The sequence below is a fragment of the Loxodonta africana genome, chromosome 6 (assembly GCF_030014295.1).
Source record: "Loxodonta africana isolate mLoxAfr1 chromosome 6, mLoxAfr1.hap2, whole genome shotgun sequence".
Classification (NCBI taxonomy): domain Eukaryota; kingdom Metazoa; phylum Chordata; class Mammalia; order Proboscidea; family Elephantidae; genus Loxodonta; species Loxodonta africana.
In genome coordinates, this window is record NC_087347.1 from 42,115,184 (window position 1) to 42,127,076 (window position 11,893).

The 11,893-nt window shown below is 37.8% G+C and overlaps 1 non-coding gene across 1 annotated transcript; it reads right to left on the reverse strand.

Moving 5' to 3' along the window:
• Positions 1-317: 317 nt before the first annotated feature.
• On the reverse strand, positions 318-424 carry LOC111749489 (U6 spliceosomal RNA). Its single transcript, XR_002784622.1, has one exon. It is a non-coding gene; the product is annotated as a U6 spliceosomal RNA (small nuclear RNA).
• Positions 425-11,893: the final 11,469 nt, after the last annotated feature.

The window sequence follows — 11,893 nt, forward strand, 5'->3', positions numbered from 1 at the left end:
GAACTTATTCTTATTGATTCTCCCTTGAAGGAAACCTTTCTTTTCTCCCTGGCTGCTTTTAAAATTTTCTGTTTATCTTTGGTTTTGGTGAGTTTGATGATAATATGTCTTGGTGTTTTTCTTTTTGGATCAATCTTAAATGGGGTTCGATGAGCATCTTGGATAGATATCCTTTCGTGTTTCATGATGTCAGGGAAGTTTTCTGTCAGGAGTTCTTCAACTATTTTCTCTGTGTTTTCTGTCCCCCCTCCTTGTTCTGGGACTCCAATCACCCGCATGTTATCCTTCTTGATAGAGTCCCACATGATTCTTAGGGTAAAAATATGGAACGCTTCACGAATTTGCGTATCATCCTTGCGCAGGGGCCATGCTAATCTTCTCTGTATCGTTCCAATTTTAGTATATGTGCTGCTGAAGCGAGCACTCTCCTTTCTTTTTGATATGACTCATTTTTTTCTTGCCCTTTCTCAAGTTTTCTCTTCCACACCACCACCTTCATTGTGTGCTTCTAGGGTCCAGGCTTAAAGTGATACATCAAGGAAGGTCCACAGCCTGACGCTGGTGTGGTAATGCATGTGTGAGGAGTTTTTGCTTTCTTCCTTCCTGTAGCCATGTTCCATGTTCCTCTAGATGCCAGGGGGTCTTATTGCAGCTGTGACCCCCAGAGCCTGTTTTGTTTTTTGGCCTCTTTGAACCCTCTTTTCATTCTTCCAGTAGCCATTGATTGTCTTTGCCTGCACAGTACCCCTCTTTCCACTGGAGAACCGCTCTTCCCCCACCCACCCCATGTGGCTCTAGTGTGACTAACAAGGAAGGGCTTAGGGGACTTGACTCAGACCTAGCCAATCATATCACCTTATCCCTTTATCCACAGTGACTGGCTCAAGGATGGTCATATGACTTGTGTAAGGCGTGAGTATCTAATGAGATTAATATTTAGATTTTTTTTTTAGAAGCAAGGGGCTGCTCATCTTCTAGGACAGGGTACTGTGATATTTGTAAATTAGAACTACTTACAGCTTTCTTTTCTAACTCCATGGAGAAAGGTATATGCAATGAGAGGGTTAATACCCCTCGAGTGACAATTAAGCTATATATAATAGAAGTTGGTGGATAAATAAAAGTTGGTGGGTAAGTACAACACTGAGGCAATGCTCCACATGTTCTCTCAAGGGTCCCAGTAGATTGGTTCACATTTCCCACAATAGATACACACCTTATTTGCTTTTCTTCTGTCTGTGTCTCATTCTCCACTCCCTCATAGTGCTTCCTGGGATCACTTTCCAAATAAAATACTTACATCCAAAACTTTGGATGGTAGGCAAATAATGATCTTTCAGAAGTGTACATTTTAATCTCCAGAACCTGTGATTACGGCAGGTTATATAGCAATGGCAAATTAAGGTATCAGATGGAATGAAGGTTCCTAATCAGCTTCTTAAAACAGGGAGATTATCCTGGATGACCAAGGCGGTCCTTGAAAGTGAAAGAGGAAATTCAAAGAAAGAACAAGAGAAATGGCAGTTCGAGAAGGATTCACTTGACCATTGCTGGCTTTGAGAATGGAGGAAGGGGACCATGAACCAAGTACAGTAGGTGGGCTCTAGAAGCTAGAAAAGACGTGAAAATGGATTTTCCCCTAGAGCATTCAGAAAAGAATGCATCCTGCTGACACCTTGATCTGAGCCCAATGAAATCTGTTCAGACTTCCGATCTACAGAACTGAAAGATAATACATTTTTAATATTTTAAACAGCTAAATTTTGGTAATTTGTCACATAAGCAATAAGAAACTAATACGTCTGGTGAAAACCCAAACTTCAGATGATTGTTGTTTTCTTATTCTTTTAGGAGTGTTCAGTTACACTTTCCCTGATGTAAAACACTTTCCCTGATATATGATGGGTTAAATGCTTGGTGGGTATGGCTGCCAAAACAATGTAGAAAATTGAACTAACTTAGAATGATGTCTGGATAATTACATTAAACCTCTGTCTCTTTGGCAGAGAAGGCCTTACCTTGGAGCACCAAAGAAGTCTCACTAGGGTACCAATTAATTAGTCCAGCTCTATCTCATATCCAATGCCTGGTTCTGCATTGATATTTCACATTTAAAATATGAAATCATCTAAACATTCCAGTACTAAGAAGTAATTATTGTTAGAGACACTGATGGGCTATAGCTGGATGCAAATAGTTTCATTTTTTACTGTAATAAAAATGATTTCTAGCTTTAGAAATAAAATAATACTTCTTCAGATCTCTTAATGCAATGGTCCTTTAAAGTAGAAACTGAAAATGAGCGGCCATAATTTCTTATTTATTTTTTTAAATCCTCAAAGTATTGCCCCATCTCATTTTCTTAGTCAAGGCTTGCTTCCTGATTTTGCCCCACTAATGACCTCAGCTCTCTCTTGATGTTTTAGGACCAAGTGCTCTTTGATTAATCATTCTCTGTGTTAGTATCAAATGGCCCTTGCATTCTTCAAACAGATTGCTGCTTCTGTTAAACAATGCCCTAAATATACAAAGCAGATAAATGATGACCATTGAGCCAATGGGAACAGAACTGAGCTCCAAGCCTGCCTTGCAACTATAATGAAAAGAAACTTAACTGATGAGCTCCATATCTGAACTTAAAATGATTTGTGAAGCTTAAGATCAAGAGGAGTAGAGGCTGAGGTCTCAAGTTAGAGTTACTATGATGAAGTATAGGCTGGGGGAAGAAAGTGTTTTGAAATTGCTTGATATATGTGTATCTATATATATGTGTGTGTGCATTTTTTTCCTTGAAACGGTTAAATGCTTCAAGGAGTAGAGCGTCTTTGGGGGCCAAAGGCCCAGAATGATATGCATCAGGGTTTTATTTTATTTCAGTCTCTTGCTTATTTTAATTTATGAGGTGTGGAGAATATTAGTTTTTAGGATGATTTAATATTTTATGTTGTAAGTGATCTTCTGCAGTCAGTTTGTTAATTAGATACTGCAGACAGGCTGTTTAATATCGTGTGTTGACTCTGCAGGAAAAAAGGAAGAAAGAATATTTCTGATAGGCAAAAAAAAAATCGAAGGCACATGATCAAAGTTCACTTAGAGACCATGTGTTGGAGGCGTTTTGCTGTAGCACATATTGCATTTTGCCCTTAGAAAGGCTCCCCGAGTGTTCTGGAGATAATTGGAGTCCTCTCTTGCTTTGCTCTCTTAGAAGTTTTTGGGAGCTAGGCAGGAAAAACAGAAGGGAACTAGAGCTTTTTATTTAAATTTTACAAAAGCTATGTCTGGGAGAATTAGAATACTTTTGGAAGTCTGCAATCCATTGAAATGGATTGTCCTATTTTAATATCCTTAGAGGACCCAGTTTGAAATCGTAGCTTTATATTGTTTCCTACGGGCCCTGTCCTCAACACAAACATCTTCTAAATGAAGAAATGACATATAATCTCCCAGCATATTAATCCTCTATTTAGCTTTTAATTTGGAGAACCTGGGAATGGGGACAACTGACACTGAAGACATAGATGCATTCTCTTCTACTGCGCCAGAGGAAAGCAGTGTCAGCTGGCTTCTTTGGTTGGTGTCCATTGTATAGGTTAGACTTTGGTGGCCAAAATTTTGCAAGGACAAAGAAACGCACCGACAGTGGGTCTTATAAAATAACTCCATCATACACACCTTACTTTTACTTTGGGTAGAAGTAGTACATCCACCTTCGGTGAGATATTTTTGGTGAATATTCAAACTATGTTTGAAGGTCAAAAGAGTGGAGCATAAATTGAGCGAAGCATTTTAAGATGAAGTTCATGCACATGAAATTGAAGACTAACATTTCTCTAAAATAAAACCCCTGCCAGAAGTTCCACTATCACAAGCAACCCAACAATAACAAATTATGCTATGACATGGTATAAGATTTCTCATTATGCTTTATAGGAATGCAGTGGTGGTATACAGTCTGAATAAGAGAGTTAAAAATATCTCTCCAATACAAACAAAAACAACACACAACCTCATAACCACCAACGTAACTGGTTTGTTTTTATTCATTTCTTTGTCCTTTATATTCAACTTAAATTCCCTTGATTTCCTGGAGCTAAAGATAATATTTGCATATGATAAATAGTTATTTTTCCCATCACAATAGTATTTTCCAAAGACAAAATAAATCAGCATTTTTTATTATTTTCATTTGAGTTTTATATACCTCATGTACCTCTAATTAGGAAACAGTAGGAACTATAATATATATATATATATTACAGTAATACCCGTTGCCATCGAGTCAGTTCCGACTCATAGCAGCCCTATAGGACAGAAAAAAACTGCCCTATAGGGCAGCAGTAACTGGTGGATTTGAACTGTGAACCTTTTGGTTAGCAGCCAAGCTCTTAACTACTGCACCACCAGGGCCTTGAGATATATATATATATAATACATATGCATATATATATATATATAATCATGTATGTTTTGTATATATTAATATTATGGATATATATGCGGATATATATATATACACACACACATACATGTGAAAAAAACTCTTTGCCATTGAGTGGAATCCAACTCATAGCGACCCTATTGGACAGAGTAGAACAGCCCCATAGGGTTTTCAAGGAGTGCCTGGTAGATTCTAACTGCTGACCTTTTGGTTAGCAGCCATAGCTCTTAACCACTATGCCGCTAGGGTTTTCACACATGTATGTGTTTTATTTTGGCAGCATATATCTTCACTATTGTTATATGGAGTTATTAAACAGAATATGAAATTTTCTTCTATTAAAAACATCTAAATCTGTGCTGAAATACTTTCCCCAATTAATGTTATGATTTATCACCATATCATAACATTGACTCTTCCAAAACTTTATTCTGAGGCAAGAAAAATAAGCACAGCTAAAAAATGAGGTAAATTTTTAAGAACTCAGTAGTTAGAAAGTCACTTTAGCTAAAAAAAATAAAAAATAACTTTATCCCCATTATTAGACATAGTAGGTAAAATAGAAATACTTAATTTCCAGAGTGGAATGCATTTGGGACACAATAGTTAGCCAGCAAGTGCATTGGCTGATGCTGTTAGAACCTTCGCAGTGCATTCTTAGGCATCCATTGCTGCCTCACCCACAGAATAACTTTTACACATTCAATAGAGAGTCATAATATATGAGTAACTGTTGTCTCGATGCTTTAAAGAAAATCATTTTGTTCCCTTAATATGGGGATTTTAAAAAAAAAGACAAAAAACTTCAAAGCTCTGTTCCTATTAGTTATGGTATACTGGCCTAACATCAATCTATGGAAGGTATTATGTACTTGGAAAAAATATATATATGTTTAGTACGATAATGCCATCAACTAGCATAGTTCTAAAGTAGGCATCTTTTTTTTTTCCTTTTTTCTATCTGCCTTTTAATTTCATTACGATTTCTAAAAATTCTCTGGTAGTGTTACAGTTGCTCCACTGTTAATAGCCTTGAAATAGAAATGTGTTACTTTGCTTAGCAAGAGACATCTGCATACTGTAGAAAAACAAAATCATTTGATGCGATTAATACAGGAAGATGGTTATTCGTACTTTTAATGTATGTTGTTTATACTCAAATATGTTTGCCTTCTAGCCATCTTTAGAGATGTTATTCTGATCTATGATTTAAATCTGTGATGCTTTTAGGATCTACATAAAAAAACAAGTGTTTGCCAGACCATCCAACACCTCCTGCTGCTAGTTGGCTGGGTTTTTTTGAATGTCACAAACAGAGCTTTTGATATGGTACCCATGGGCCTCTTTATCTAGGATAATGTAAACAACTACTCCCAACATTTGGTCCTTTCACCATCTTTGACCATGTCATCTTGAAATTTGCCCTTGCAATGAGCAAGAGTCTTTACTCTCACATTAGAAGAGCTCATACTATATTTGAAACTGTCAAAGTATATAAGCCCTGGGAGGGCAATAGGACAGGTTCAAAAGTTTGCAGATAGATGGATTATTACAGGTTTAGAAATTACACTGAGAGAGCATACATACATGCCTTCTCTCATTCCCTCATAGTCTTGCAAATCTCTCGCTACATCATAAATCTTTCTATGTCCGTGCCCCCATTCTCTAACCATTTCACAAGTGGTCAGTCCAAGGCCTCAAATTTACACACACAGCTCTGGCACTGACCTCATCAGATGGCACGATTTATGTGTTGGAGCCAGTGACCGAGTGTGGAATACGATCCAGCTCTCCTGAAGCGTGGCTGAAATGCTCTCATCAGATGGTTCCTGCTTACCATTCATGGAATGTCAGAGCTTAAAGGGACCTTTGAGAGCACCTATTTCAGCTCCCTCCTTTTGTAGATAGGGGCAGAAACTCAGAGGCAAAGCAATTTACCTGAGGGTTGTCCTCCAAAGAAAGCTTCCTCTCTAGTAGTCTGGAATGGTTGCCCTTGCAATTCCTTTAAGAAGATAGAGCTTATTCCCCTACCATAACCTGTAGCCCAAGAAGCACTGACTATAGAGATTTTAAGCCCTAATAAATTTATATGCCAAGTGAACAGAACTCTGCCTTTCTTGCCTTTGTTTCATGGAGTCATAAGAGAACCTAATGGGGAATTGTGGCAAGGTTAAGAGGCCAAAGAGAATGTCTTTCTTATCCCTGAAGGTAGGTTTCACAAATGGCAAATAAAATGCAAGAAAGATGTTCTCCAATCTCCATTCAACTTAGTGATCAGCATTCCCAAATTTGGTATGTGTTAAAAGCGGTACCTCAAATCAGTAGGGAAAAAATGGACCATCTGAGACTAAAGGGTAGGCATCTGGAAAAAATAAATTGGGTCTTTACCTTCTACCCTACATGAGGATAAATTCCAAAATTTTAAATATTAGAAATAAAACCATAAAGGTACTAAAAGAATATGGTAAAAACTTTAATTCTTGGGATGAAAAAAAATTTTTTAAACTATGATTTAAAACCCAGAAGCCATAAAAGGAAAGATTGATAAATCCGACCACTAAAAATAAAAACTTCTACATGGACGACACACACGCAAACACACACCTACAAGCAAATTCAAAGGATAGAGAACCCTATAAACTAGGAAAAATATTTTCAACCCATATAAATAAAGGGTTAATCTCCCTAGTGGGTAAAAATTTCCTACAACTAGAGAAATGAAAGCCCAACAAGCTGATGGAAAAAACTGGGCCAAAGATCTAAACACATAGTTCACAAAAATGAGATACAAATGGCTCTTAAACATTTGGAAAGATGTTCGACCTCACTCATAATAAAAGATATGCAAATTAGAACTACATTGAGATACCATTTTCTCCTATCAAGTTGGCAAGAATCCAGAAGTTTGATAACACACTCCATTGGCGAGGCTATAGGAAACAGGCCCTCTCTACATTGCTTGTGGGAGTGTATGTTAGCATAACCACATATGGAGAGCAATTTAGCAAAATCCATCAAAATTACAAATGCATATATCTTGTGCCCCTGCAATTTTACTTCTGGAAATTTATGTTGCAAGTGCACTTGCAAATGAATGAAAGGGCATATGTTTAAGGTGTTCACTGCAGTATGGTCTGTAAGACAAAAAAATGGAAATAATGTAAATTGTTAAATCTAGTAAATTGCTTTTAAAAACAGTAAAATAAAGCACCATACTTTCATACAACAGAATATTATGCAACTTAAAAAAAAAAATGAGCTAACTATTATAGCAACATAGAAAGCTTTTCAAGAGACCTTGGTGAATGAAAAAAAAAAACAGCAAAACGCAAAGCAGTATGTATAGTATGCTGCCTTTTGTATACAAAAGAGGAGAAATAAGAATATGCATTAAATTTTTTATGTACATAATGAAACTGGCAGCATTTGCAAGAAACTAAGCACAGTAATTACTATTAAGAGGGAAACAAGGTACAGGAATGGCAAGGAAACTTCTCACTGTTTTTCTGTATGTGTATATATATGTATATATTTGCATGTTTCTAAGTACATAGAAACATGTGAATGCATTATCTTTTCAAAAAGTTTTTTTTTTTATTTCAAAGAAAAAATCATTATGTCCCCTGCTTGACTCTAAAGAGGCTAACAGGTCTCTATTTTAGCATCAAGGTTAAGACTTCTAGAGTAATATGTTGTTGTTGTTAGCTTCCAACTCATAGTGACCCTGTGTACAACAGAATGAAACACAGTCCAGTCCTGCACCTTCCTCACAATCGTGCTTGAGCTCATTGTTGAAGCCCCTGTGTCAATCTATCTTACTGAGGGTCTTCCTCTTTTTCTCTGATCCTCTGCTTTACCAAGCATGATATCCTTTTCCAGGGACTGGTCCCTCCTGATTACATGTCCATAGTATGTGAGACAAAGTCTCACCAACCTTGCTTCTAATGAGCATTCTGCTTGTACTTCTTCCAAGACAGATTTGTTCATTCTTCTGGCAGCCCATGGTATATTCAATAATCTTTGCAAATACCATAATTCAAAGGCATCAGTCCTTCTTTGGTCTTCCTTATTCATTGTCCAGCTTTCACATGCATATGAGGCAAATGAAAACACCATGGGTCAGTCTCACTTTAGTCCTCAAAGTGACATCTTTGCTTTTCAACATTTTAAAGAGGTCTTTTCTGCAGATTGCCCAGTGCCATGCATCTTTTTTTTTTATATAATTTTTTTTTATTAACTTTTATTAAGCTTCAAGTGAACGTTTACAAATCCAATCAGTCTGTCACATGTAAGTTTACATACATCTCACTCCCTACTCCCACTTGCTCTCCCCTTCTTGAGTCAGCCCTTTCAGTCTCTCCTTTCGTGACAATTTTGCCGGCTTCTCTCTCTCTCTATCCTCCCATCCCCCCTCCAGACAAGAGTTGCCAACACAATCTCAAGTGTCCACCTGATATAATTAGCTCACTCTTCATCAGCGTCTCTCTCCCACCCGCTGACCAGTCCCTTTCATGTCTGATGAGTTGTCTTCGGGGATGGTTCCTGTCCTGTGCCAACAGAAGGTCTGGGGACCATGGCCACCGGGATTCCTCTAAGTCTCAGTCAGACCATTAAGTTTGGTCTTTTTATGAGAATTTGGGGTCTGTATCCCACTGATCTCCTGCTCCCTCAGGGGTCCTCTGCTGTGCTCCCTGTCAGGGCAGTCATCGATTGCGGCCGGGCACCAACTAGTTCTTCTGGTCTCAGGATGATGTAGGTCTCTGGTTCATGTGGCCCTTTCTGTCTCTTGGGCTCTTAGTTGTCGTGTGGCCTTGGTGTTCTTCATTTTCCTTTGCTCCAGGTGGGTTGAGACCAATTGATGCATCTTAGATGGCCGCTTGTTAGCATTTAAGACCCCAGACGCCACATTTCAAAGTGGGCGCCATGCATCTTTTGATTTCATGAGTGCTGCTTCCATAGGCATTGATTGTGAATACAAGTAAAATGAAATCCTTGACAACTTCAGTTTTTTCTCCATTTATCATGATGTTGCTTATTGGTCCCGTTGTGATACTCTCTGTTTTCTTTATGTTGAGGTGTAATCCATACTGAAGGCTATAGTCTTTACTTTTCAACAAGCAAGGCTGTGTTATCCGCATATCACAAGCTGATAATGAGTCTTCCTCCAATCCCAATGCCTCATTTTTCTTCATGTAGTTCAGCTGCTCAGATTATTTGCTCAGCCTACAAATTGAATATGGGGTGAAAGGATATAACCTTGACACACACCTTTTTTGACTTTAAATCACGCAGTATCCCCTTTTTCTGTTCAAACAACTGCCTCTTATTCTAAATACAGGCTCTGCATAAGCACAATTAAGTGTTCTGGAATTCCCACTCTCTGCAATGTTATCCATAATTTGTTATAATCCACACAGTCGAATGCCTTTGCATAGTCAATAAAACACCAGTAAATATCTTTCTGATATTCTCTGCTTTCATTCAATAATAGCCCTTGTTGCATGTCACCTTCTGAATTCAGCTTGAATTTTTGGCAGTTCCCTGTTGATGTACTGCTGCAATCACTTTTGAATGATCTTCAGCAAAATTTTACTTGCATGTGATGTTAATGATATTCTTCAATAATTTTGGCATTCTGTTGGATCACCTTTCTTTGGAATGGACAGAAATATGGATCCCTTTCAGTCGGTCGGCCAGATAGCTATCTTCCAAATTTCATGGCAGAGACGAGTGAGCTCTTCCAGTGCTACATCCATTTGTCGAAACATCTCAATTGGTATTCCATCTATTCCTGGAGCCTTGTGTTTTTCCAGTACCTTCAATGCAGCTTGGACCTCTTCCTTTGGTACCATTGGTTCTAGGTCATTTGCAACCTCCTGAAATAGTTGAACGTCGACCAGTTCTTTTTTGGTATAGTGACTTTGTGTATTCCTTCCATCTTCTTTTGATGCTTTCTGTATCATTTAATATTTTCCCTATAAAATCCTTCAATATTGCAACTCAAGGCTTAACTTTTTTCTTCAGTTCTTCAGCTTGAAAATGCTGAGCGTGTTCTTCCGTTTTGGTTTTCCATCTCCAGGTCTTTGCACATGTCATTATAGTAGTGTACTTTCGTCTTCTCGAGTTGCCCTTTGAAATCCTCTCTTCAGCTTTTACTTCATCATTTCTTCCTTTTGTTTTAGCTACTCTACATTCAAGAGCATCTTTCAGAGTCTCTTCTGACATCTATTTTGGTCTTTTCTTTCTTTCCTGTCTTTTTAATGACCTCTTGCTTTCTTCAGGAAACCTTAGTGGCACAATGGTTAAGAGTTACCACTGTTAACCAAAAGGTTGGCTGTTCGAATCTACCAGGCACTTCTTGAAAACTCTATGGGACAGTTCTATTCTGCCCTATAGGGTGACTATGAGTCGGAATCGACTTGATAGCAACAGGTTTGGTTTGGTTTTGGTTTGCTTTCTTCATGTATGATGTCCTCGATGTCTTTCCACAACTCGTCTGGTCTTTGGTCATTAGTGTTCAGTGCATCAAATCTATTCTTGAGATGATCTCTAAATTCAGGTGGGATATACTCAGTGTCGTACTTTGGCTCTCGTGGACTTGTTCTAATTTTCTTCAGCTTCGCCATCAACTTGCATATGAGCAATTGACAATGTGTTTCGCAATTGGCCCCTGGTCTCATTCTGACTGATGACATTAATCTTTTCCATCATCTCTTTCCACAGATATAGTTGATTTGATTCCTGTTTATTCCATCCAGTAAGGTCTACATGTATAGTTGCCATTTATGTTGTTGAAAAAAGGTATTTGCAGTTAAGAAGTCACTGGTATTGCAAAATTCTATCATGAGATCTCTCGGGTCATTTCTATCACCAAGGCCATATTTTCCAACTACCAATCTTTCTTCTTTGTTTCAAACTTTCACATTCCATTCTAATAGCCGGTAAATATCAGTGCATCTTGATTGCATATTTGATTGATTTCAGACTGTAGAAATTGTTAAAAAATCTTCAGTTTTTTCATGTTTGTCCTTAGTGGTTGGTGAGTAAATATGAGTAATAGTCACATTAACTGGTCTTTCTTGGTCTTTCTTGTAGGCGTATGTATATTATCCTATCACAGACAGCATTGCTCTTCAGGCTAGATCTTGAAATGTTCTTTTTGACGATGAATGTGACACTACTCCTCTTCAATTTGTCATTCCTGGTATACTGGACAGTACAATTGTCTGATTCAAAATGGCCAATACCAGTCCTTTTCAGCTCGTTAATGCCTAGGATATTGATGTTTATGTGTTCATTCCATTTTTGACAATTTCCTTTTATCCTTGATTAATGTGGGGCTACAGAAGCCTTAATCCACTCACTTGTCCTTCTTTCCTTCATTCAATAAACAAATGTTTATAGTTTGCTGTGTGACAGGTGCTGTGCTAGGCTCTGATGGTATATGGAGACGAA